The 26,679-nt window shown below is 42.7% G+C and overlaps 1 pseudogene; it reads right to left on the reverse strand.

Moving 5' to 3' along the window:
- Nucleotides 1-16,524: 16,524 nt before the first annotated feature.
- On the reverse strand, nucleotides 16,525-17,413 carry LOC109271394 (EP300-interacting inhibitor of differentiation 1-like; annotated as a pseudogene).
- Between the last annotated feature and the right edge of the window lie 9,266 nt (nucleotides 17,414-26,679).

Raw genomic sequence — 26,679 nt, forward strand, 5'->3', positions numbered from 1 at the left:
TATAGTTTCCCCACATCCTCATCAGCACTTGGTGTTATCACTGTTTTTTCTTTAACCATTCTGATATATGTTTAGTAATATTGTAGTTTTAGTTTGCATTTTCCTCATGGTTAATGATGGTTGAACAATTTTTCATGTACTTACCTGCCATTTGTATATCCTCATTGGCGAAATGTCTCTTCATGTCTTTTGCACGTGTTTTAATTGGATTTTTTCATTGTGAGTCTTAAGAGTTTTTATTTTAATATTCCAGATACTAGGTTTTTGTCACATATGTAGTTTGCAAACATTTTTCCTAGTCTGTAGCTTCTCTTTTTATCCTCATAATAGAGCCTTTTGCTGAGCAAAAGTTTTGAATTTTAATGAAGTCCAATTTATCATTTTTCCTTTTGTGAATCATGCTTTTGGTGTCACCTCTAAAAGCTCGTTACCTAGTCCTAGATCCTGAAGGTTAACTTCTGTGGGTTTTTTTCTAAGAATTTTATAATTTTGTGTTTTCTATTTAAGTCCATTATCCATTTGAGACTTGTGTCCATTATCCATTTGAGATGTGTGTGTGTGTGTGTGTGTGTGTGTGTGTGTGTGTGTGTGTAAGGTGTGAGGTTTAGGTCAAGTTTCTGGTTTTGGCAGGGCTGTGGATGTCCAATTATTCCAGCACCATTTGTTAAATATTCTACCCTTCCTCCATTGAATTACTGTTGCACCTTTCTCAAAAATCAGTTGGGCATATTTGTGTGGGTTTCTTTGTGGGTTTCCTGTTACCTACCATTGATGTATGTGCCTATCACTCCACCAATACTTCTAGCAATGAGTCTTTATATCAGAAAGACTGATTCCTCCTGTTTATTTTTCAAAAATTGTTTTAGCTATTCTAGTTCCTTTGCTTTTCTGTATAAATTTTACACTTGATTTTAACCAGAAGGCCAAGAAGTGATTCCACCTAAATTTTAGGCTAATCTTATCTATACCTACAAAAAACTTTCCTAGGGTTTTGATAGGGATTGAGTTGAACTTGAATATCAATTTGGGAAGAATCAACATGTTTTCTATGTTGTGTTTTAATACATGAACATGGTATGCTTCTCCATTTATTTAGATCAACTTTGATTTCCTTTAGTATTTCGTAGTTTTTAGCATTCAAGTCCTGAACATGTTTTGTTAGGTTTATGACTAAATATTTCTTTTAATTAGAATCATTATAAATTGTGTTGTATTTTTTGTTTGTTTTGGTGTCCATGTACTCATTGCTGATAAGTAGAAATACAATTGATTTTTGTATGTTAATGTGTCCCACAACCTTATTGAAATCAATTATCTATTCTAGAAGAATATTTCTTGTTTGTTTTTTAAGATTCCTTAGTATTCTCTATATGAACAATCATGTCATCTGCAAATAAGGACAGTTTTATTACTTCCCTTCTAATATGCATAACTTCAATTTCCTTTTCTTGCCTTATTGCAGTGGCTAGCACTTCCAGCACCATGTTGAATGAGAGTGGTAAGAATGGACATTCTTGCCTTATTCCTACTGTTGGGGGAAAGTGGTCAGTCTTCCATTATTAAGTATAATGTCAACTGCAGGGTTTTTGAAGATGGTCTTTATTAATTTGAGGAAGCTCCCTCTATTCCAATTTTTCTGAGCATTTTAATCATGAATATGTGTTGAATTTTATTAAATGCTTTTTCTGAATTAATTGATATGATCATGTGATCTTTTTTTCTTCAGCCTTGTTCATATGGTTAATGATTAATTTCTGACTATTAAAATAGCTTTGTATCCCTGGAAGGTACAAATAATGATTATTAATGCAAATTGGTTGTTGTTTCTTTGAGTCTCACCTAAATTATTTTTTCCCTGATCTCCACTGTATTTCCTCACCTTGCTAGAGAGGTTGACAAGGCTGGTTTCATAGGACACTAATCCAGGGAAAGATCATCAGGCCATGATTCTGGCAAGTATCACAGGGCAGTCAGCATGCCAAGGAAGAGAGTACTGTGGATAAATTAGACTTAAGGAGGAGATGTATACATTGTCCAAAGCTTGCTGCCTTGGGGCCCAATGAGGTACCAGCCTTCAGCTGGTCAGTAATTTCTATTGGAGAACAGTGTGGCTGATTAATTCTAATTTTGCCCATAAACATACAAAGCATGAGGGGAGAATGCATCAAGCTATTGGAATGTAGTCCTCATGCACAGAAACTCACATCCACTTACTTGCCTTACTATATTCTAAGAGTTCAGTCTACATTTTTGGTCATATGGAATAAATTGTCCTCAACAAATCCTAGACTTCGTCACATTAATCTAGTACAAAGCTATAAAAATACACATAGACTTCTAAAATTGCTCATAGGATGGGAAGGTGCATCTGAGAGAGATGAAACTTGGACAGGATTCCTTCTAGCCCAGAGTCTGTTATCACATTCAAGCTGCCTGGGAGAAAGGCAAGATTTGGTGTGTGGAGAATCTCTCTGTGGGCCTAAGACCCTTAGGGAAGCCAGAAATCTGAGGCAAATGTCCATTTAGAAGCAAAGACCATCTATAAATCTAATTCTCTCACGTGAGTCATCTAGTGAGGAATTTATATTTGTGTAGTGAAAGCGGGAAAACATTGTCTAGCGTTTTAGATGGAAGGGGCTCCATATTCTGTCTATTTCCCTTCCCTAGATCAGTGTTTCTCAGACTTTTTTCATTATATCTCCCCCTTGGGGAGACTTTTTACACATTTTTTTCCTAATTGTATCCCTGCCATCATGAAATTTGGACACTGCAGATATATTGTCTATCTGCTTACGTTGATGGGCAAGGCTGAGTTTTGGAGGGCCGTACTTCATTGCAATATCTAATTCCCCTCCCCCAACCACTTTTTTTTGCCCCCTTGGCAGCAATATTTCCTCTGTTAAGAATATGTGTCTTAGATAAATGAGTGTCTAAACTCTTCACGAAAGCAGGAGAAATAGATATTCTGAAACCACCTTTAAGGTTGCTCCCATGTCCTGTCCTGAGAATTGCAATAGCAATTATTCTCCTTTATCTGGGTGCCACTATTGGCATACTTCAGTCCAGAATCATGTAAAAAGAGATTTATTACAATGAAGGAAATATCAAGGAAGTCACTTTCAGGAAGTCTTGAAAGGCCTGGAAAGTCATAATCGGTCAGCTAGCTTCTCATTTCCATTATCTTCTGGAACATGAGTTCCCTCCAGCACAGGTTCTAGGTGAAGGCTTTCACTGGTTCCCGCCAACGCCCCCCCCCCCAGCACTAGGTGTCTCGTACACAAGTCCACATGCCTAAATTCCTTATCCACACAAGCTTTCAATGTCCTTTCACTGTTATAATGAGGAAGAGGAGAGACAGAGGGCGAGTTACATGACACCACTTGTTGCAATGTTTGATGGCCAGACTCAGATGTCATCCTTAAGCAGACCAGCTTAATTTAAGAAATTATATAAAATCTAGTGTTATGCCCTGTGCTCGGAGTCTAACAGATTTTTGGAACGTGAATCATGCCATACTTTTCAAGAGCAGTAGCTGCAATGTATTAATAAAGGGATGCGTCTGATTTACCCACATCAAAAACTTCTCTGATGCATTTTCATGGGGCTTTGGCAGGTGTCACCATGTCAGCTAGTCGAGACACCGAAGCTGTGTGGTGGCAGTTGAGCCTGCTAAGGAACCAGGGTTTGCCAGGGAAGACTGCTGCTGACCTTGAGGGAATCCCTAACATTCTATCCACAAACTGGTTTAATAAGAAATCTCAAGTCACTGGGAGAGAAACATGAGGCGGTTTCCTTTATGGAGCGTCTACCACCAGCTGGGCTCTGTCTTCCTGCCCTTTCCGTAGGCTGCCTTGCTCTTAACCACAGCTGAGCAGTGGTTGCCCTTTCCATCACCTCGATTATCAAAGCAGCCTCTCTTCAGTTCTGTGAGTCAGTGCTACTGACTTCAAGCCTCAACTTCATATCCAAGGGGACAATCTTCTCTTCCCACCTTCATGACCCCAGGGCGGTGTATACCAGGAGTTTGGCGGGGGCTGGAGAGTAAGACACAGTCTGCTTCCACGTATGCTTCTGTCCTCTTCTCCACTCTTGCGTTGGGGTGGCCTCTTGGGAAACTAAGCCACCGTTTTCATGTATCCTGCAGTCATTGGATATACCCACTGGCTCTGATGTTCCCGAACTATTTTGGTCTCTGTCAAGACGATGCCTCCAAATCCTAATTACCCTTCCTAACCCCAAATCTTGGGTTCACGACATGCAATTATTTATTTTTCCATACTCTCAGGAACCATGGAGGGGCAGTACTTATCTCTGCCTGGTGACACACTGTGCGATTTCTCCCCAGGGTTTTTTTTTTTCTTCTCTGGTAACCCCAGTTTGGGTTCTCAAGACTTGTGCTCAGTGTCACAGCCAGGGAATACCCAACTCTCTCTACTTTCTGGACTTACTTTCAAGGGTCTACATGAAAACTTGTAAGTGATTTTCTTGAGGACTCCATCCTTTGACTTCAGGGAGCACAAGTCCCCTAGGAAAAAGAGGGAGGGTAGTTTGGGGGGGCTCATGGCACCCCCTGAACTTGGCAGTTTCATTCCATTCCCAGTTGTCTTCTGATACCTGGTGGGAGAAGGGATGGAGACTAGTAGAGGTCACGTTTCTTTGCCAGCTCGGTGGTGGTGTGTGACACATTAGTGACAAGAAAGCAGCATCTCACTCCCCATTACATGGCTTCTTTCCAAAGCTCCTGGTTCCTTTTCCCTCACAACGAGAATTTGCAGATATGGCTTTCGGTTGTTGTGGTGACAGATCTGGTGGCCACTCCACCTTACCTCAGCTCCATTGTTCAACTCCATCTGGCTCGACCTCTGAGTCTCAGTACAAATTCTCAAGGGAGGGAATCTGACTGGCTTTGCTTCAGACAGATGTTCGCTACCGGTTTAACCAGATGTGGATGAAAGAGCAGGTCACCACGTAAAAGCGTGTTTTCGTGCACCCACTCATTCATCGGAGCTTATGGTTAGGATTGCCGTATCATCCTATCACCCAAAGTGAGGCTTTGTGGTGAGCAAAGGGCAGAGTTAACAATAATTCCCCAGGGACAATAGGTGTAAGCTGGGATTGTCCCGGGCAAACCAAGACGTATAATTACCCTCCCTGAAGAAAATTCCAAAGAAGGAAGAGTAACAACACAAGTGTGCCAGGTACATTTGTGATGTCGTGGAATACAAATAAGTCATGAGGCTCCTTGAGGGAAGGAAATGTGTCTTGTACATCTTTATATTTTGAAGTCTAATATGGTGTCTGTCAGATTCGGAGGCATCTAATGAATATCTGTGGAATGAATGAAAATTTAACAAGTTCCAAAAACTTGTTGGAAAATGTAGTTAATTTTTACATGTCAACTTGGCAACTTTAAAAAAAAAAAACAGAAAATGTTCGAATTATTCTCTCTGAGAGACATTTTAGAGTCTTGTTGATAAGGCTGCCTACATAATGCACTGAGAATTTTGAAGTTTGGGTCTGTGCCCTTTCTATAATTTGGCTTAAGACATACCCATGCCAAAGCAGCATGTTTCATTTTGAAAGAATCTTTCATTTGGAATGTTGGTGATTCTCAGGTTTCTACTCAAAACTTCAGCCCTTATCCACAGGCTTATGTTGGCAATTCTTTGTCAGGAACTTAAATGGAAATTGCAATCTTTCCTCTCTGTCATTGGTCATGCTCGGTTATAGTGTAAAACAGAGCAGGGAAATGAACTGTGGTTGGAGGGGGGTGGGAAGAAGGGATACAGAAGAGAGGAAGTAAGAGAGTAAAAGACAGGAAGATACCTGAAGACAGGAGCAAGGCCAGAGCCAGGAAAGAACCCAGAACAATGCCGAACATCGTCTCTGAGGAGTGCCAGGTATGTGTGGTATCTCATGGTGCCTATAAAAGCCCACTAACTCCCAGCTACCCCTCCTTTCGGGGACTCCCAGCCTCTCTCCCAACAGAGGCCTTTCTTAGGCATGTGCAGCCATTTCCATGTATGTGTCTGAAGCCGCCTCTGAGAACAACGTCTTTGGAACCAGCAGAGGGAAGCCGGGTGAACACCTTGGCCCTCCTCCACCTGATATCAGAGGGCCACTCTCCATGGGCCCTGTTAATATGGCCATGGGCCTCTAGCTCTGTTCCAGAAAGCATCTGACTCCAGACACAATGACAAAAATAACATTTAAGGGGCGTCTGGTTGGCTCAGTCGGTTAAGCATCTGACTTTGGCTCAGGTCACGTTCTCACAGTTCTCGAGTTCAATCCCCGTCTGTGCTGACGAGCTCAGAGCCCGGAGCCTGCTTCGGATTCTGCGTCTCCCTCTCTCTCTGCCCCTCCCCCCTCACACTCGGTCTCTCTCTCTCAAAAATAAACAAGCATGAAATAAATATATAACATTTAAAGACACTGTGAAAGTAAAATTGCCTTCTTCACTGCAGAGGGTGACGCCATTATTTTATTTACTATTTATTATTTTGACTTCACTGGGCTCTATTATTTTAATGAAAATATTGGCCGTGTTATGTCAGTTTCCCTGAGAGGAAAGCCTCCCCCACCCCTGCCCCAGACCTTGTTCTGTGGGAGAAGCCAGGCATTTCCCCTCTCTTGGGTGGCAGTTGCCTGAATCACAGACATAAAGCCTCAGAGTATTTAACTTGGCTTTGGAGAGTCTCCTTGCAAACTCAAACTTAATGAGGACAGGAAAATTATTACAGAGGTGTTCCTGATGGCGTACAAAATGAAGGCACATTTGCGCTGGTCAGTGACAAAGGGGGATACCTCACCCTGTGTCTCTGCCAACCTCGGGCTCCCAGAATTTCCCTGAGGCTTAGTTGCCTCAAAAACCCAATAAACAGCCCAGGTTGTTTATTGGAAAGGGGCTCTGCCTCTCACCCACCATTCACCATTGCCCCAGGTGGCCTGACCACCCTTGCTTTTAGGTTGGGAAAATGGTAAATTCAGAGCCATGTTTATGCAATGCACTGAACTGTCGCCTATAAGAAGAAAGCAGAGAGAGAGAGAATGAGGCTCAAGAAATGGATTAGCTTGGGCATGAAAACATGAGTGCATTTGTATCATAAGTAAAATGGAAGAGTTACAAGTTTTATTTTCTTTTTAAGATTTTGGACTGTTTCATGGTGGTTTAAGTGCATACAATACTATTTTTTAGGCCACAGGTTGGCAATTGAGGCCTGTGGGCCAAATCCAGCCAGCCATCTGTGTTTGTTTTTTTTTTAATTATTATTTTTTTTTCAATTTTTAATGTTTATTTCTGAGAGAGAGAGAGAGAGAGCATGAGTGGGGCAGGGGCAGAGAGAGAGGGAGACACAGAATCCAAAGCAGGCTCCAGGCTCTGAGCTGTCAACACAGAGCCCAACGCGGGGCTCGAACCCATGAACCGCGAGATCATGACCTGAGCTGAGGTCAGACGCTTAACCGACTGAGCCACCCAGGGGCCCCTAGCCATCTGTTTTTAAAAATTTTTTTTTTCAACGTTTTTTATTTATTTTTGGGACAGAGAGAGACAGAGCATGAATGGGGGAGGGGCAGAGAGAGAGGGAGACACAGAATCGGAAACAGGCTCCAGGCTCCGAGCCATCAGCCCAGAGCCTGACGCGGGGCTCGAACTCATGGACCGCGAGATCGTGACCTGGCTGAAGTCGGATGCTTAACCGACTGCGCCACCCAGGCGCCCCTAGCCATCTGTTTTTATAAATAAAGTTTTATTGGAACACAGCCACTTTCACTTGGTTACATATTGTCTATGGCTGCTTTTGTGCTACGAGACAGAGTTGAGTAGGTTCAACAGAGACCACATGTGATCCACAAAGCCTAAAATATTTATTATCTGGACCTTTACAGAAAAAGTTTGCCGCCTCCTGTTTTAGGTCAACTTTGACACACGGTCTCATCTTCTTCCCTAATTTAACAGGAGGACATTTATATAACAATGCAAAAGGAGAACACATCTTCCTCCCTCATAACTTGTGAACACTTCATTGCTTGTCCGTACCCACAAGCATTTCCTGGGGGGTTGTGAAGAGCATAGCGTTTGAGTCCTGTCTCCATGGTCACCAGGTATATAACTCTGGGCCTGTTCCCTAACCTCTCAAGTCTCATTTTTCTCATGTGTATATGAAGATACCAACTGTACCTAGTTCCCAAGGATTAAATAAATGAATAGACATTTTGTATTCATATAAAGAGTCGAGGACAGTGCCCGGCCATAGATGGCTCCAATGAATATTGGCTGCCCAATGGTCCCTTTCCGCTGCATTGCCAATGTCTCTATACCTAACACTCCATAAAACACACATTTATCAGGACAGGGGAGAGAAGGAGAACCTGGAAAAGGGGGCAGAAACTCATTTGTAATTTAGCAAGATTTGAGGGCCTACCCCTTATTTATTTTTCCTAAAAATCTTTCAAAACAATTCATGAACCGGATGTACTGGAACATGGCCTACAGAATGGCTCCTATAAAATTTAAACCGACAGTTGAAGAGAATGACAACACTTAGCTGCTCCGGAATCGGCTCAGTCCACCAGCTCCCCGGAATCTGGTTACTACAACTCACTCTCATGCTTCAGTGGGCTAATTGTTCCTTGGATGGAATCACCCGCCTGGGCTGAGCACCCAGCTCTCTTCAAAGCACTTAATAAATTAGTGGCTCTCCACATGTACTTACCTGTGTGCCGCAAAGTCAGACACACAGGGTCTGGCCTGACCTGGGTTTGAAAACAGGAAAGCTAATCAGGTCATTGCTCAAAGCCAGTCCAAGGAGCACGAGAGTAATTTGCCCCGAGCACCCAGTGCCGTGTTGCCCCTTGACGGGACTGCTGAATCAATTAGCCTAATTAAATGAGGTGGAAAATTACTCCCACAAATAAGTTGCCATGAAAGGCAAGTCTTAATTTGGCCTAAGGGAAAGCAAACAGCTCTCCCCTGTGTCTTGCCAGAGTCTATGAATGGGGAATAATTGGCAATTTATGTGTGTGTGCTTTGAAGGCCACGGTACAAATATGTTTTCGTTGACAAGCAGCTGAGGCTTTCTCTGGTATAAAGAGAGAGTTCTAATTAAGGGACAGTGTAATTGTGTGTGTTGGCTGAAATGCCATGTGTACTGTGGCTGTGAACATCGAGGCCTGGGCCCTGTCCCACCGTGAGGAGCAGGGGCTCAGGTCAAGATGGACCCCTGGCAGGGGTGCTAACATCAGCCCCGTCAGCCTCTGATTTCTTCTGGGGAGGGGAAGTTTCCCCCAAGCTCACTAAGCCACGCAGACAAGTTCTGGAGATTCTACTGCAAGCGGCCCAGAAAGACAAACTAGGAAGTTAGAAACTAAAAAGAGTACCTTCCTTCCATGGACTTCACTACAGGCCCTAAGAATGATGTTAGAGAAGGGGCGCGCCTGGGTGGCCTAGTGGGTTAAGTGTCTGACTCTTGATTTCAGCCCAGGTCATGATCCCACGGTTTGTTCAGATCGAGCCCCACATCAGGCTCTGTGCTCCCTCTCGCTCAAAATAAATAAACTTGAAACTGTGTTTAAAAAGAGTGATGTCGGAGAAATAAATTTCTGAGTATGGGAAAGTGGTCAGAATTACTTAATAAGAAAAAAGGGTTGCCTGATGGTCTATGCGAGAGTGAAAGGCAGCCACCTCGCTCTTCCAAAATCCAGCACCCAAACTCTGGGACGGCCCTACCCCCTGCCTGCCCCAGCCCTAGTCCCATCTACATGGAGAACTTTAAGACCCCTGCATGGCTCAGGAGGCTGTAGGGCTTTGGGATCCTCAGAAAGGGCCATCTACAAACAGCCAATCTCTCGCCCACATTGGCCTCCTTGAGCAGCGTAACTCTGATGAGTTTTTTCCACCGGGAAGTCTGTTTTCGATATCTTTCTGGAAGATCTCTTCCCCAACAGGGATGAGGGCTTGAAAAAAGCAGGCTATAGGGAGGGAAAAAAATCCCTGCTGTACATGGGTAATTTAAAAATGAAAAACTGAAAATAATCACAGCATGTGAACTTCTCCCATCACCCTATTCCTAGGTGTCAGGTGGGACCCAGAACAATGTGCTTCTGATTCCAAGAAGTAGTTCAGATGAACAAGGCTGACGTGGGTTCTCAGTCAACTCAACTCCCTCCCCTGTTTTCCTGGCCCATCCTGTAAAACGTGGCCCTTAATTAAGCCCCTATAATTGGCCAGCTTTTCCTTACGAGCCCAGTTCATCTCCACCATGGGCTCCTAGAACCCTGGACAGTTGTCCTATCCATCTTCCATCCATCTAGCTGGGGACAAATGAATGATTCACCGGTGACCCTGAATGGGAGTCGGTAGACCTAAAAGGTCTTTGAGAATAGGGTGTAAAGGTGATGGAAGGGTTCAATCTTTTAACTGACTGAGGAAAATGGCTGCATCCCCTGCGGATGCCAAGAAAATGAATGTCGATTTCTCTGTGCCATGACAGGGCCCAGTTTCTGAGATACTAAGTTTGAGAGGCAGTATAGCTTGGAGTTAACAGCATGGGCTCAGAGGAAGAGAGAAAAGGAGGATGGAGGGTAGAAGAAGGGAGAGGGGGAAGGAGAGCTAACATTAATGCCATACCTGCCACATGTTGGGCTCTTAACAAACATTATCTCATTTAAACCTCCCCAGAACCTACAGAATTCATCTCCAAAGAAGGACATCTAAAAAAAAAAATTTTTAACCTTTATTTTTGAGAGAGAGAGAGACAGAGTGCGAGTGGGGGAGGGGCAGAGAGAGAGGGAAACACAAAATCCTTAACAGGTTCCAGGCTCTGAGCTGTCAGCACAAAGCCCGATGCGGGGCTGGAACTCATGAACCGCTAGATCATGACCTGAACTGAAGTCGGACACTTAACCGACTGAGCCACCCAGATGCCCCCCGCCCCCACCACAAGGAAGGGCATTTTAAAGAGAGACCTTTTGATAAAGCTCAGAAGTCATATAATTAAATGTTCCATTTTCTCTGTAACCCTCAGCCCGTTTCTGACTCCCCCACCCCCTTCTCCAAACATATTCCATCCCAAACTCCCTCTCATCCTTAGGATGAGTCTCACGGATAGGTGGGAGTCACGGGGTGTCTTCCTTATAAAATATTTGATAATTTTTACAGCTAGCATTTTGCTATTTTTCTTTTATGGTCATAAAATTTGGTGTGAATGCCAAAATCTCTACCCTGGCTACCAAATGCCAAGTCAAATTGCCATATTACCCACCATCATTCCCATTTTACAGATGAGGGTCCAGAGATTAAATAACTGCCCCATATTTACAAAGCTAAACAGTGGTGGAACCAGGGTTCCAAAGCTATGCATGTCGGTTGGCTTAGATACTTGGTTTTCCATTCCACATACTTGAGGTCCTTCCCTGGACTTGAGATTTAGCGACACAGCCCCAAGGTCATCCGCTCACGGGTCTCCATACCCCACGCCTAGGCCAGGACTCCACTCTCCTCTGAGTGTCCAGGGTCATGGATCAGCTTGAACGAGTCCCTTAACACGTTACGTTTTAATTTTCCTGCTCACGTTTCAGTAGCTCACTGTGCGGAATTAGTCTGAAGAATGTCTGGAGGTAAAAAAGTGGTTCCTGGGAAGCAAAAAAAAAAAAAAACCCAACAAAGTCTAAAAAGATGCTACAGGAAAAAGCTTCTTTTCTGACAGGCACTATTTGTCTCAAACCCACATGGATTTTAAGTAGGCCATGTTGCTTTTTCTCACGTAACAGCAGGATCAGGTAAGTGGATCCATGCTACCAGTTTCCGTTTTTAATTTCCTTTTAGATTAATCAAATAACGTGGACTTGGTCAGTTGTTTAGGGGGCGGGAGAAACTCTTGAGACCGGGCAGCAAGAAGACCTAGAAAGAAGAGTCTCTGGGAGGAGCCTGAACTGGACTTTGAGGGTGCAAAGCTGCAAAGTTCTCGCTAGGGCTTGTGGGACTCTGAGATTCCCATGGAAGCCCTATCTATCTCCACAGGTCATTATTGATGAAGTTTTCAGGTGGCACCTGAACACATGAAGCAGTGAACTGTCCGTCTAAACTCAAGAAGAGATCACAATGAACCAGAATGGACTATCTCTATTTAACTTTGGCGGGGGGCGGTGGGGGGTAGCAAGGATTTTATTTTGTTGTATCAAAGGACAACAAGCTTTCATAGTTTGTCATGGCGCATTTGGGGAATATGCAGGAGACTGAACAGAATGATAAGTATCTCCTTCTCTAGCCCTCAAGTTATTCATGGGCCAGATGATTAAAAAAAAATTTTTTTTTTAACGTTCATTTATTTTTGAGACAGAGAGAGACAGAGCATGAACAGGGGAGGAGCAGAGAGAGAGGGAGACACAGAATCTGAAACAGGCTCCAGGCTCTGAACTGTCAGCACAGAGCCCGACGCAGGGCTCGAACTCACGGACCGTGAGATCGTGACCTGAGCCAGAGTCGGACGCTTAACCTACCGAGCCACCCAGGCGCCTTGGGCCAGATGATTCTAGTGTTTTCTCTGCCCCTTTGAGTCTGGCAAACACTGGTAATACCTCATAGTGTCTTTCAAGATTTATTTTCAATTTGAAACATGCACTGTAATTTGAAAATGAATGGGTTTTCTTTAAATAAATAATATTTGCCACTTTTTAAAAGAGGTATATTGGATCCCGGGCTGACACAGTAGCCAGGAGTCGGGATGCAGGTGGATAGAAATGGATTGGCTGGGAGCCCCGTCTTTGAACTCAGAGCATCTTTGCGTCCACTGCGGCCTGTGACCACCAAGGATCCACAGCAATGTCTGCCAAAGGTCAGGAAGAAGATGAGGTGCTTATCCAGCCTGGTGACAGCAAGACAGAGATGGAGGGAGAAAAGATCCACAAAATACCTATATGTATATATATGAATATGAATATGAATATATATGTATATACATATATTTTTTTTTAACTTTTATTCACCTTTTGAGAGACAGAGACAGTGTGAGCAGGGCAGGGGAAGAGACAGAGGGAGACCCAGAATCCGAAGCAGGCTCCAGGCTCTGAGCTGCCAGCACAGAGACCGACGCGGGGCTCAAACTCACAAACTGTGAGATTATGATCTGAACCGAAGTCAGACGCTTAACTGACTGAGCCACCCAAGCGCCGCCCCCCGCAAAATATTTTTGAGCCCGAAGACTGTCCATTCTTTTTTTTTTTTTTTTTTTTTTTTTTTTTTTTTTTTTTAATATATGAAATTTACTGTCAAATTGGTTTCCATACAACACCCAGTGCTCATCCCAAAAGGTGCCCTCCTCAATACCCATCACCCACCCTGCCCTCCCTCCCACCCCCCATCAACCCTCAGTTTGTTCTCAGTTTTTGACAGTCTCTTATGCTTTGGCTCTCTCCCACTCTAACCTCTTTTTTTTTTTTTTTTTCCTTCCCCTCCCCCATGGGTTTCTGTTATGTTTCTCAGGATCCACATAAGAGTGAAACCATATCGAAGACTGTCCATTCTTAAGTAAAGACAGCAAGGACTCCACAGCCATATCTATACTTTCCCCATACTGCAGAGTAAGCCAACCCCCACCCCCAAATTGTGCCCCAAAAGGACGGCGCTGCTCCAGGTAGCACCTTCCCTGGGAGCCTGTCTGCAAAGCTGAGGAAGTGATTGTTCCCTCATTCCAGGGACCCAGTAGGGACCCTCCAAAATGAGGGCCTTTCCCGAAAAAGCATCCAGGGGTCCTTTTTTAACCTCTGTGTCTCTGCTAAATCCACAAGGCTCTGTGGGGTTGGGTGGGAGCCAAGGTGGGATTAAGTGGAATTGTAGAAGTTTTCCAAATAAGCAGTTTCCTACCATTAGCAACTTCGCACCTACAGCTAAGGCTCAACTTCTTCCCCTCCCTGTCTTACCCAAGAGGGTATATAATAATTCTGTTGTGTGAGATAAGTGTGTACGCACGTCTGTATGTGCACACGCACACGTGCAGAGGCACACAGTGGGCCGCGTGTGCATGTGCAAACCTACACACGAGGATTGCATGGCCATAACCTTACCTACACTGCCCTACAGTTTCTTGGTCAAGCCCCAAGAAACCATGCACTGTGGACACCTCTATAAGCATCTTCAGCGTGCATGCATGCGTGTATGTGCGTGTACGTGTGTGGAGAAACATACGTATGTAGTTGTTCTCTTCTTACAGATTCTCTTCAAAGATTTCATCATGATAGCCACTCTTTTCCATTTCTATCCTAACCAGGTTTTCTGCTCTGTCTGCTTCACACATCACAAGACGAAGGTTAATTTTTTTTTTTTTTTTAACAGCTTTAGTCACAGGACCTAGAGCTGCTGTTTCCAGCTTTCTTTGCTGGCCTTGACCTCTCTGGGGTATGTCCTACCAGAATTCCCCAGAAACACACCAGTAACTAGAACGCATGGCCAGGCATCTCAAGTGTTCCTTCTGGGTTATGTTATAAATTTTGGCTGAGACATCAACACATGTCAACATGTTACTTTCGGTGACATGTTTGTCTTTTCTTTGTTAGCTTTGGTTCAAGGCCGTGAGTCCATTTGGAGAAGTAACATTTCCAAGCCTTAGCAAAACTGGTGTAACATGCTTCATGGACTTTGGGGTTTCGCTCTGCCTGTCTCTTCCTCCCATCACTCTCCCTCCTCCTTTATTTTTGTTATAAATCCAAATGAAAAGGATATTTGGTGATCAAAGTGAATTCAACTGGCAGAGCATGAATGAATACAAACCAGTGAGCTCCCAGTGACCTCTGTCTTTAGTTGGATCTTGATGAGATCCATCCCTGGTGCCCACATTTGCTGCCTCTGGGAGGCTCACAGTCATCTCCCCTCTTTTTCATCTGAGCTCTGCAATTCTCTTTTATCTTCTCAATGACAATGGTGGTTCTATACTCACGTTTTAACCCTGCTTTCTCAAGGCTCTTCTCTCCATCCTCATTATTCAAACTGTCTTTCATCTGTTTGAAGTCGGGCTCTGGGGTACCTACAGCATTCCTTCCAGAAGTACCAAGAGCTTCAAAGCCATCTCCTCTTGCCCCGAGAGGGGCTCGCTTTGTTTTGTCTTTCAAAGAGCAATTTCCTTTGGCTGTGCTGTCGTTACCTGTCATGGGGAAGAAGATGCTGCCACCATCCTGCTCAAAGACCCGGCTTATGAAGTGGTCTAAAAGTGAAGGTGTGTTACATACCCCTTAAGGGCAGTAGAAGATGGCCAGCAAGAAGCCAGTTTATAGGAAGCAGAAGAACATGATGTTAGTGTCTCTTTTTAAAAAAAAAAAAAGCTCCAGGTTTTGAATAAATTACATATATATTTATATAAATATAAATATTATAAATATTTAATATATATTTATATTTATATTTATATTTATAAATTTATAATATATATATTTATATAAATTTATATTTATAAATATATAATATATAAATATATTTATATATTATTTATATATATAAATATATATTTATATATTTATATATAAAATTTATATATTTATATATAAAAATATATATTTATATATTATTTATATGTATAAATATATAAATATATAAATTTATAATATATATATTTATATAAATTTATATTTATATATATATTTATATATATAAATATAATATATAAAATAAATATAAATATATTTATAAATATTATAAATATAAATATAAAAATATATAAATATTTATATAAATATAAATATTTAAATATTTATATAAATATTTAAAGTATATGTATATATAAAAATATATATTAAATATATATATTTTACAGAACAAGAAATTTTATTATCTCAAATGCTGGTGCATAACCAATAACAAGCTTATTTAGAGGAGGAGACAGAGGGGAAACTTCAGATAGCAAAGAGGATTTCTGGGCAGGTTTAAAACCTTTAAAGATTGAGGGCATAATTGTTCAGTCTTTTTGTAGATGTAGGGCTTTCCTTTTACTTGACATTTTCCCTTTAACAGGTCTTATGTCATGAAGTTCAACCAAAGTCTTTCGCCTGTAATTGGCTTGGATAGACCACAAAGTGGAATCTTCAGAGTTCTCTCAGTGGGCTTTCAGTCCAAATGACTCAGACATCTCATGTCCTAAATTGGATGTATTAGTTACTTTTTCTCATGTAATTATTATCACTGGGCTTTTGTACTGGCAGTCTGTCTTGATGTTAACTTTTTCTTGCAAAACCATCCCTTACAGTGAAATATGAAAGATATTTTCCCCAACGCAAGGAAAAGAATCTGGATCAATAGCAAAGTCAAAGCCACAGGTGTTTCAGGAACATTCTCGAAAACAGATTTCCACAGTCCTAAGATGCCTTTTCTTCTTCTTTAACAATTTTTTCTTTTCCATAACTGTGCAGTCACTGCCCTATTCTATTCTGCAAGGCAACAACAATGACAAAAATCTTTTTTTTGAAGATCAAGTTTTTCATGGCCATGGTACTCTCTGGAATGAACCCAAAAGACTGTAGAATGTGGGGTCTCTCCTCCACTTTTCCTCCTCTTTTAACGGCATTTAGTTACTCTCTATCAATAATCTCATCACACCCGAGTTCTTCGGTCAGAAGATTGACAACCATACGTGTAAACAGCTCTTCGATAAAAGCCAACTGAACAAACAGGGTCTTCTCATAATGCATTTGAAACCCGCCACCCAGGGCTGCTTCCCTAGCTCTGGATGTTCTCAGAAACATCCTGTTGGCTGCTTCAAGGGCCGCTGATACTCGGTGGCCGGCACCACTCAGCTGCTCCTCTTCCAGGGTAATCGTAGTCGTCTTCCCAGTCATCAAAATCCTCGCCCTCGTCCTGGCTCTCGAAGTCAGGGCCCGCGACCAGGCCCCGGCGGCTCCCCAGGGCCGGGCCGGTTAGCAAGGCCTCGCTCCCCCTGAGGCTCCACCATTGGCTGGGCCTCTTCCTCCATTGGGCCTTGGTCCTCCAGCTGTGGCTGGGCCTCCTCCTCCACTGGGCCTTGGGCCTCCAGCTGTGGCCGGGCCTCCTCCTCCACTGGGCCTTGGGCCTCCAGCTGTGGCCAGGCCTCCTCCTCCACTGGGCCTTGGGCCTCCAGCTGTGGCCGGGCCTCCTCCTCCACTGGGCCTTGGGCCTCCAGCTGTGGCCGGGCCTCCTCCTCCACTGGGCCTTGGGCCTCCAGCTGTGGCCGGGCCTCCTCCTCCACTGGGCCTTGGGCCTCCAGCTGTGGCCGGGCCTCCTCCTCCACTGGGCCTTCAGCTGGGCCCCGCTGCGGGAGGCATTCAGGCATGGCTCCCGGCTCCCGCTGCCTACCTCCATCTGCGGGAGTTCACCCTCGCCAAGCGGGGACTGCGAGGTCCACTGCAGGTCATTGCTCTCTTCATACAGCCCGGGCAGCCCGTTCATTTCTGACATCGTACAAGCGGTTCGACCTCTCCAAAGGCGTTTTTGCCGAACACATAATACCAATCCACAGCTTGAACAAACAGCTTAATCATCAGCCTTGAATCTCCTCGGTTTTGGCTGTCCCAGAAACCCGTTCACAAAGGATAAAGATTTACCACCGTTAGGACGACCTAAAGAATGAGCCACCGACTCCGAAGAAATGTAGAGCCGGAGACAGCACGTGGCAATGAAGGGGTAATACAGCTGAAGTCGGGCAGCTGGGATTCTAATCCTAGAAGGGCTTCTGTGTGAACGTGGGTGCGTTATGCAATGGCTTTAGGTTTCAGTCTCCTTATCTGTAAAAGGGGAGGCGGGTGAACTTGAACCTTTAAGAAACTCCTGTGAGTTCCAAATATGTCTGAGCAAGCAAGCAGTATTAAAGTAAGCACGTATTCTCCCAAGGCAGCTACTTTGAAGGAAAAATATATTTATTCGGATATACAAGTTCTGGTGTTTGTTAAAAAAAAAAAAAAAAAAAAAAGATTTTCACTGCTTCATAGTCACACCTCGTATATTCCAGCTTCTGTTAGAAGCCTTTTACGACTCTGTCATTCATAAATTTGTCCAAACTCTTTTTTAATCCATTTACATTTCCTGTCTGTACTGCCTCTCAGGGTAATGAGTTCCATAACTTTATTACGTGCTAGGAGAAGTATTATTTCCTTGTTTGCCCTAAACTTACCTCCAGCTTCCAAACTGCCTGTTCGCCCTAGGATTTCAGAATTTGAGGAACAAGCCCATCCGCCGTCTTTACGAACTGGAGTGAAAATCATTTTAGACTGCTTCATAAAGCAGCAGTCCACCCCCACACCATTCCCTTAATCATTATGGTTATGTAGACGATAAATGTGGGAGCTAATGGTATAAGGAAGTCCTGGCTCCAAATGACTGAGTCGGGAGAGCCTGGAGGTCTACAGCCTAGGCTTTGGAGTCAGACGAACCCAGACTCGAACCCTCTGCTGCTTTCCATGCCATCTCTCCAAGCCTCACTTCCTCACCCAGAGAAGAGAAAACAGGACCTAACCTCAGGAATTGTTTTAGGCATTGACTAATATAATTTTTGTAAAGTGCTTAAAAGAGGGCCAGGTTTATTGTAAATATCTCCCTAAATCTAGTGGGGGTGGGGGGGGGGTGGGTAGATGATATTTAATGAACACCATGACATTAGATAGACTTCATATGCAAGGTGTTCTAGAATCATTGCTCACATCATGAGCAGGACCCAGATCAGGGATTGGCGAGGACCAATCTAAGCTTCCGTGCATGAGATAATGGAAAGGTGTGCATGGGGAGTGACGTTCTGGATACTAGCGCACGGGTAGAGTTTAAGGGGAGATCTTTGGCAACAGATCAATAGGAAATGTGAACTCAGCTTGAACTAAAGTGGTACCGCATCATGAATAATAAATATTTACAAGGTGATACAGGAGATTTTGAACCAAAAGAAGGAAGGGAAAGCCAATGTGCTCTTTCCAGAGCAATGCCTTGAGTCTCAGGGGGTAGAAATTCGATTTTATGCTCATACTAACCAGCTGTGTGACCTTGAGCAAGTCAACACTACCTCTAAATCTAGCGTTTCTTGCATATGAAATAGAATTAGTCTAGTTTACTGACTTACAAGCCATACTCCTTCAACCTGTGGTAGAGAGGAAAGGAAAGAGGCAGGAATGATGCTACGATAGGAATCCTTATCTCTAATTCAGTCCAAGCACCTGTACTTGTAAGATCCTAAGATTGGTTCATAAAGGGAAATTGCTTAGAACCAAAATTACCCTTTAAAAAAAAAACCCTTAAATCACCCAAATATATACTGCAAAAAGTCCAAAGGAACCAAAACCAGGTGGAGAAAAACAGAGTCACCTCTTCCCCTCTCACAATTACTCTGGGGTATGCCACTACTGAGCCAAGTGGCAGGCTGAGTCTGTCTGTCAGTCAGTCTGTCTGCTTGTCTGTCTGTCTGTCTCTCTCTCTCTCTCTCTGTCTCTCCCACACACACACATACACACACACTCACACACAAAAATGCATATGGGTGAATGAATGCATGAACTAATGCTACTGAGTGATCCATTTAAGGTTTAAAATTTGGTCTGTCAAAAGGCTTCCTCAGCTGTGAAGAAGAATAATTGATACCACTAGATGAGATGCTGAAGTGACTTCCCCTCAAACAGAATGAGATACCAGTGAGAAGGATGTAAGCCTTGGATTCAGGAATATTATTAGAGGGATTTGGAAAGAATCCATATGCATAGGAAAAATTGGGAAAATTTCTTTGCACACCTAATCAGGCAACCAACAGGTATGGGAAGTGGATGGAAAATAAGCCAAAAATTATAAGCATTTCTGCATGAATGCTGGAAGCCTAACAACAACAAAAAAGAAACACTTGGCATCCGCTACATCCATAACCCAACTGGCATCCTCACAAGTAACTGGTTACGAGAAAGGAATGCAGAAACGCTATAGGCTATTCCCTGAAGGCATCATCCCAATGTGTGTGTACCCAGGGCCAAAAAGACCAATAAAATTCCAGGCACATAATCAGTATGATTGTTTTTTTTTTTTTTTTTAAATACAGATACTTTATTCAACTCCTGAATAAAAGCATGGCGAAACCCAACTAGGATAATTGGCATTGTTCTCATTCTCCGACCTTGGAAAGACATAATGACCTGGATAAGACAACGCAGAAAACAAAGAGAGAAAATAAAGCAAAAGAAATAAGAAGAGGGTAAGGGAGAGAGAACTGAAGGACAGACTGAAGTATTTCAAAGAGAGAGATTAAAATAACTGAAGGGATAGGAGATTCTTCAATGGGTAACTTAGAAAGGATGTTAGCAATATCTACAAAAATAACAAAAGAGAAATAAATGACCATGGGCTTTTTCTAATGACACCCTTCCTTTCTCCCACTCATAGGAGCTTAAAGAAAGTTGTATGGAAATTAAAAAGCATATTCCATTCAATAAGGTAACATGCCTTTAAAGGATATCTCACAGGGATAGTGTTCACATTTATCCAAAGGAAATGCTTGGAACTTGTTATTCCACCAGGAGGATCCAGCAGATGTTATAAATCCATTCAAGAAAGATTAGAAAAAATTATAAATTTGAGAATTTGATTTAAGGAGAATGCAGCTCTTTGTATGTCTTTGACCAAAGAAGAATCCATTTCTGGGGCACCTGGGTGGCTCAGTTGGTTAAGCACGTGACTCTTGATTTGGGCTCAGGTCATGATCTCATGGTTCATGAGATCGAGCCCTGCATCAAGCTTTGTGCTGACAGCACTGAGCCTGCTTGGGATCCTCTCTCTTCCTCTCTCTGCCTTTTTTTCTCTCTCTCAAAATAAATAAATAAACATTAAAAAAAGAAGAAGAGACAGTTTCTTATGGAGAAAGTTGTTCTCTTCAACCAGGAGCATAGTTCTGCAGAGCATTTCTCAAATCTCTTCACTTTTCCCCATTAGTTTGCTAGTGCTTGGAGAAAAAAACCAGGTTTTATACTCCTTTATGTCCATCTAAAGATCCTGTCTAGCACTTTGCCTTGTTCAAAAACAAAATTGCTGAAACAAACTTAATTACATTGGTTCATTGTAAGAACTGGTAAATAGGGTCTCTCTACAACCCTTCTTGGTACTTTCAATTTTCCCTGTGGATCCATAAGATCAGCCTCTAATGATTATATTTCTTTTCATCTGGAAAACATTCTTTCTGTGTGTATGTGTTTCACTTTTTTGAAAGATCCAACCTATTTGGTTTCCCAAGCTTTTCATCTAATAAGTTTCTTATAAAAATATGCAATTTGAATAACAACAGAATAAACTCAGCCTTAGCCTATTGTGATACTAAGAAACAGTCAGTGCCAATCAATTTCAAAACAAATCTCATAGTGAGTACATCCAAATAAAACAGCAGTCAACTTATAATTTTCTTCAGAGCCTGACCATTGGTGTTCAGCCTGTGAAAGAAAATAAGTATCTGTGAGCCATCAAGATTTGTCATCATCCTTTTTTTTTTTAATTTTTTTTAACATTTATTTATTTTTGAGACAGAGAGAGACAGAGCATGAATGGGGGAGGGTCAGAGAGAGAGGGAGACACAGAATCTGAAACAGGCTCCAGGCTTTGAGCAGTCAGCACAGAGCCTGACGCGGGTCTCGAACTCACATACCGCGAGATCGTGACCTGAGCCGAAGTCGGACGCTCAACCACCTGAGCCACCCAGGCGCCCCAATCATCATCCTTTTTGAGGAGCAACCAACCAGGACACAGGAGATGGAAAATCTAAGTCCAGTTCTATCACGGAAGCACCTGTGGCCTCAGGTGAATGATTTGGTGTCTCTGGGTCTCAGGTTCCTCATCCTTAAAATGTAGAGGTCACCAACTAAGGTCATATAACACCCAAATCCCAGAATTCTATCCTCTCAGATCTATTGGTTAAGAAAAATACTATGCATTGGGGTGCCTGGGTGGCTCAGTCAGTTAAACGTCTGACTTTGGCTCAGGTCATGATCTCATGGCTCATGAGTTTGAGCCCCACTGTTGGGCTCTGTGCTGACAGCTCAGAGCCTGGAGCCTGCTTTGGATTCTGTGTCTCCCTCTCTCCCCCTTCCCCGCTCATGCTCTTTCTCTCTCTCAAAAATAAATAGCAACATTAAAAATTTTTTTTTTAATTTTTTAATGTTTTTATTTGTTTTTGAAGGAGAGAGAGAGACACAGCATGAGTGGGGGAGGAGCAGAGAGAGAGGGAGACACAGAATCCGAAGCAGGCTCCAGGCTCTGAGCTGTCAGCACAGAGCCTGATGCGGGGCTCGAACCCATGAACTGTGAGATCATGACCCAAGACGAAGTTGGATGGCCAACCAACTGAGCCACCCAGACACCCCTAAAAAATTTTTTTAAAGAAAAATACTATGTTTTCATAAAATGAGATTTTTATTTCTATATTTGAGAACATAGATTTTCTAACTTACTCTAACTTAATTACAGCTCCATAAGATATCTGAAAGCCCAGAAAAGATTGTGTATGTGTGTGCACGTGTGTGTGTGTGTGTGTGTGTGTGTGTGTGTGTGTGTGTGTGTTTGGGTGTGTGTGAGAGAGAGACAGAGACAAAGAGAAACAGAGAGACAGAGAGAAACAGAGAGAGAGAGAGAGAGAGAGATGTGGGAAAGGTGAGAAGGGTTGCACAAGGCAGGTGTTTAATAATAAACTCCCTTTAAACTTCCCTGATTCTAGAAGAAAACTGATTTTCTCTGTGATGTGACCACATTTCATCCCACATTTCTATGTTCATGTTTATTAATGAGCTGGTCTTCCAAGAAGAAATATTCATTCTCAGAGTGTTCTTAAGGCCTATCCTCCACTCCATTATTGGATGAAAAACTCCTGGAAGTTAAGTTCTAAGGGAAGTAGAGCCCTTAGGCCTCAGTCCTGAAATGGTTCAAGAAGTAGAAAAGCAGAGTCCTATGTGAAAACAATGGGGCAAAGAGAGCAGTAAAAAGAAATAAGCTATGGAAAAAGACTAGAAGTCTTGCTGGAGAAGACAGAGTGTGCTCATTCTAGATAGCTACAAACCCACAAGAAGACAGAGGCTGACTCAGAAGATTCTACAGTTTTTCCAGAATTCCAGTTCTTTACCAACACATAGAACTGAAGTCAGTGAACAACACTCCATGAACATGCAACGCCATACAAAGAAAATGCCAAGACAAAGAAAATAAAAATAAGAAAGGGCATGCTCTTTAAAAGCTCATGGACCTGAATGACTGATACCTGCCTCATGGTAAATGCTGGAAGAGTGTTTGTAAAGAAATAACATAAAACTCAAAACACTCCTGTTCAAAACCCATGTGAAATATAAGCCAGCCGCAGACATCTTACAATGCTTTCAGCATTGTTATCTACAAGACTTTCTCCATTCATATAAATAATAGGTCTGAGTGGTGACTGGGTTGTACCAAGAATGAATGATCAGAGTTCTTAACTCACTTGCGGTCAACTTCAGACGAACTGGTGGCATGCTTTGCCCCATGGCAAGACAGTATGGAACAAAGGATGAGTGGCCTCTGCCTACAAGTTCGCCATCCAATTGGTGAGGTAAATTATACATGTACCCAGAGTTAAACATCTACCCAAGAGATGTCATCAGATAGTGTAAATATCAATGTAGATACAGACAGAATGTGCAATGAGCAAGAAGAGTGTGGACTAGGGAAGGTTTCGTGGAGAAGGGCCTTGAGTTGGGTGCATGAGAGGCACAGTGGAGAGGAAAGGAGAGACTTCCAAAAAGCTGGAAGAATGAGTATAAGCACTAACATTGGAGAAGGATGAGCAGTAAGATAGGGCGTTGTAATGAACTGGGTAGACCAGCTGGCCTGGCTAAGCAACTTGGATTTTATCCTATTAGTAGTAGGGAATGCTTAAAGGTAAACAATGTGAGGTAGGCTCTTGGCCATCCAAAATTCCCTAAGTGAATCTAAGATATTGATCACTTCTGTTAGTGGTAGTCCTTGCCCCTAGTCTCCATGGAAAAATTATTCAGAGGTGCCCTCATTGCATGTGGTTTTAACAGATATTCTTCCTAAGTTATCAACACACTCAAAACCTTGAAGAATATGCTAGAATTGGAAGAAATCTAAGAAATTACCAAACTCGATTTCTCAACCAATGCAGAAAAAATTTTTTTGGTAAGACCCTCAAAGGCAATGTATTCCCTGGGCTGGCACAGTATATTGCACATAGTAGGAACTCAGTAAATGTTGGTGAGTGACCACACGAATCCAAACATTGCTTAAACTTGGTCTTTTGGATTTCACTTGCAGTTTGGGGCAGCTTTCACTCCTTAGAAAGTTCTTTCCTACTTAGATTTAAATTCCGTCTTCCTATATCTACCACCCTTTGGTTCTAGTTTTGTCATCTAAAGAAACACAGCAAATCTATGCATTATTCATGTCACTGTTTTTTGAATATTTGGAGATACTTAGTGGGTGTTAGCATTTTCCTCTCCAAATAAACATCTCCAGTTCCTTCACAGAGCTCAAAAGAACTAATCTGTTATTGTGAATAATGCTGCATTTTCTTGTCTCTTTTAATTCACTGAGAAAGATGAGTTTCATGAGCGGTTGGATTATAGGGGGGGGGAATCCTCCCAGAGGCTAGATCCATAAGTCCCTGAACTTTTGCTTATGTGCCGTGCTTCCCTGGGGTGTGTACTGTGTCCCTGCTGCAGCTGAGGCACATGGCCACTTTCTAATGAGGCTGATCCCTTCTCCCCATAAGCCCCCAAATTCCCATGCTGTAGGATCTATGGAACCTGTCATCCTTCCACTGCATGCGTTTCCTTCAGATGGTATTTTCCTAGGAAGATGCTCCTGCTGGCAGCCTCTGTCTACTTTAAATCACGACCATTACCACTTAAGCCTACTTCCTTCAGCTTGGTCCCCGGTGCCTCGAGCAAGCAGAAGCATCTGGTTCCTCATCCTCTACAGCATAATCCTTCAAATCCTCGAAAGCCTTCATTAAATCACAATTCTACCAATGTCACCACACCCCTAAGCTTCGGGGAATGCTCGGCTACAAACCAATCCTTCACCTTCTAACGCAGAAGGTCACCGTGAGCATTTTTAAAAAACCAAAACAGAAAATACCACAGCTCAACATACTTCATAAACATAAATATTGTTTCTGGGGCTTTTTTTGGTATACAGTAACACTTTTTTTTTTTTTAGCTATATGCATGGATATCCTGTATCTATAAACATGAATATTCTTCATGCACTGAAATGAAATATTAAGTGTCTGCTATTGTGGGTGTCGGTTGAAAGAATTTGATAAACACAGTTTTCCTGCAGCCCAAAGCCGTGGCTGTCCCTAGCCAATGTCTGAGCGTACAGGGCTATGTAATGGAGAGAAGAAATTCTGAAGATGGACACCACATCGTTCTTATTCACCATGGCAGCCCAGTGCTTTGCTCAGTATCTGCATAAAGTAGGTGTCTCATAAATATTTGCTAAATGAATGAAAGCCACTCAGTGGCTGGGTGACCTCTGGGACTCAGCCCTCTCGTTTATAAAATGAGTTCTTGGTACTTCTTGATGAACTCTGAGTCCCTTCAAATGCTACCCTAATAACCCATGACTGTCTCTGGGTCTCGGAAAATGCTTTTGCAACGGCAAAGGTTGGCCCCAGTAACTCTCCTCCTTCCCCTAACTCACGCTGTACAAATAACCACCTCTGGGTAAGAAGTGTGAGGATAAGCTGGTGCTGAAAATGAGCTAAGAAAAAAATAAAGTAAACCCTGCCCAGTGTATGTCAGGCTGTGGTTTGTACTAGATTAATGAAAGCCCCACATGGCATAATTGTGTTTACAGTGAGCTTATAGGAGTTTTCCCTCAAGGTAGGAAAGGGGGTTTGGGTTAAACAAATTATTTAGCTTTTCCTGACCTGAACTGCCAGCAGTGATGGGGAGCGGCAGCTGAGGAATGGCCTTCCCAATCTCAGTCCAGATTATGCTCACCTTGAGTTCCTTTGCAACCAGATGCTGGTCTTCCATTAGGGAAGGAAAAGGCAATTCCTTCGCTCTGAGAAGGTCTAAAGCCCCAAATTGCTTCCTGTGGGCAAATTGTACCTTGTCCAATTGTGTACAAGTGACTTCTGGCTACAAGGCAGCAAATAGCTGGTATTATAGGAATTAAAGGTCCTGCTTTGCGGCTGGAAAAAGTGAAACAAATAAGCAAATGTGATTACCCAGAACTAGAATCCTGTTATCTTTATTGCCATCACTCACCTCTTCTTCCCGAAACAGAAACACTTCATGAGGTTACACACAGCCCACATCTACATGAGGGTAATAGACTGTAGTTCTGTCCACAAATCCTACCTTCTGAGCCTACGCAACACCAAAAATCGAGTTTGAATTAACATTTCACTGAATGGATTCAATGACCAGCATGTTGCACTGGCATATTTGACTTTGGTCTCAAAGCAAATTAATTTTAACTAGTGCTCAGGGAGTGTGGATATAATTTTGCCTAGTTTTTATGGTTGATTTTTTTTTTCAGTCAATCCATAGCCATTGCCAATTTCTCTTTAGTCTCTGAAGATATTTTTAGGTATGAGACTGTACTAACAGGATGTATGTAATTTATTGGCAGAACTTTTCTGTCAACCCGTCAGTCATCTTTGATTCCAAATTACATGGGCCCAACCCAGGTCTGGGATGCATTCACGTTAAGTGATT

The sequence above is a fragment of the Panthera pardus genome, unplaced genomic scaffold (assembly GCF_024362965.1).
Source record: "Panthera pardus isolate Hobbes unplaced genomic scaffold, ASM2436296v1 HiC_scaffold_17, whole genome shotgun sequence".
NCBI lineage: Eukaryota > Metazoa > Chordata > Mammalia > Carnivora > Felidae > Panthera > Panthera pardus.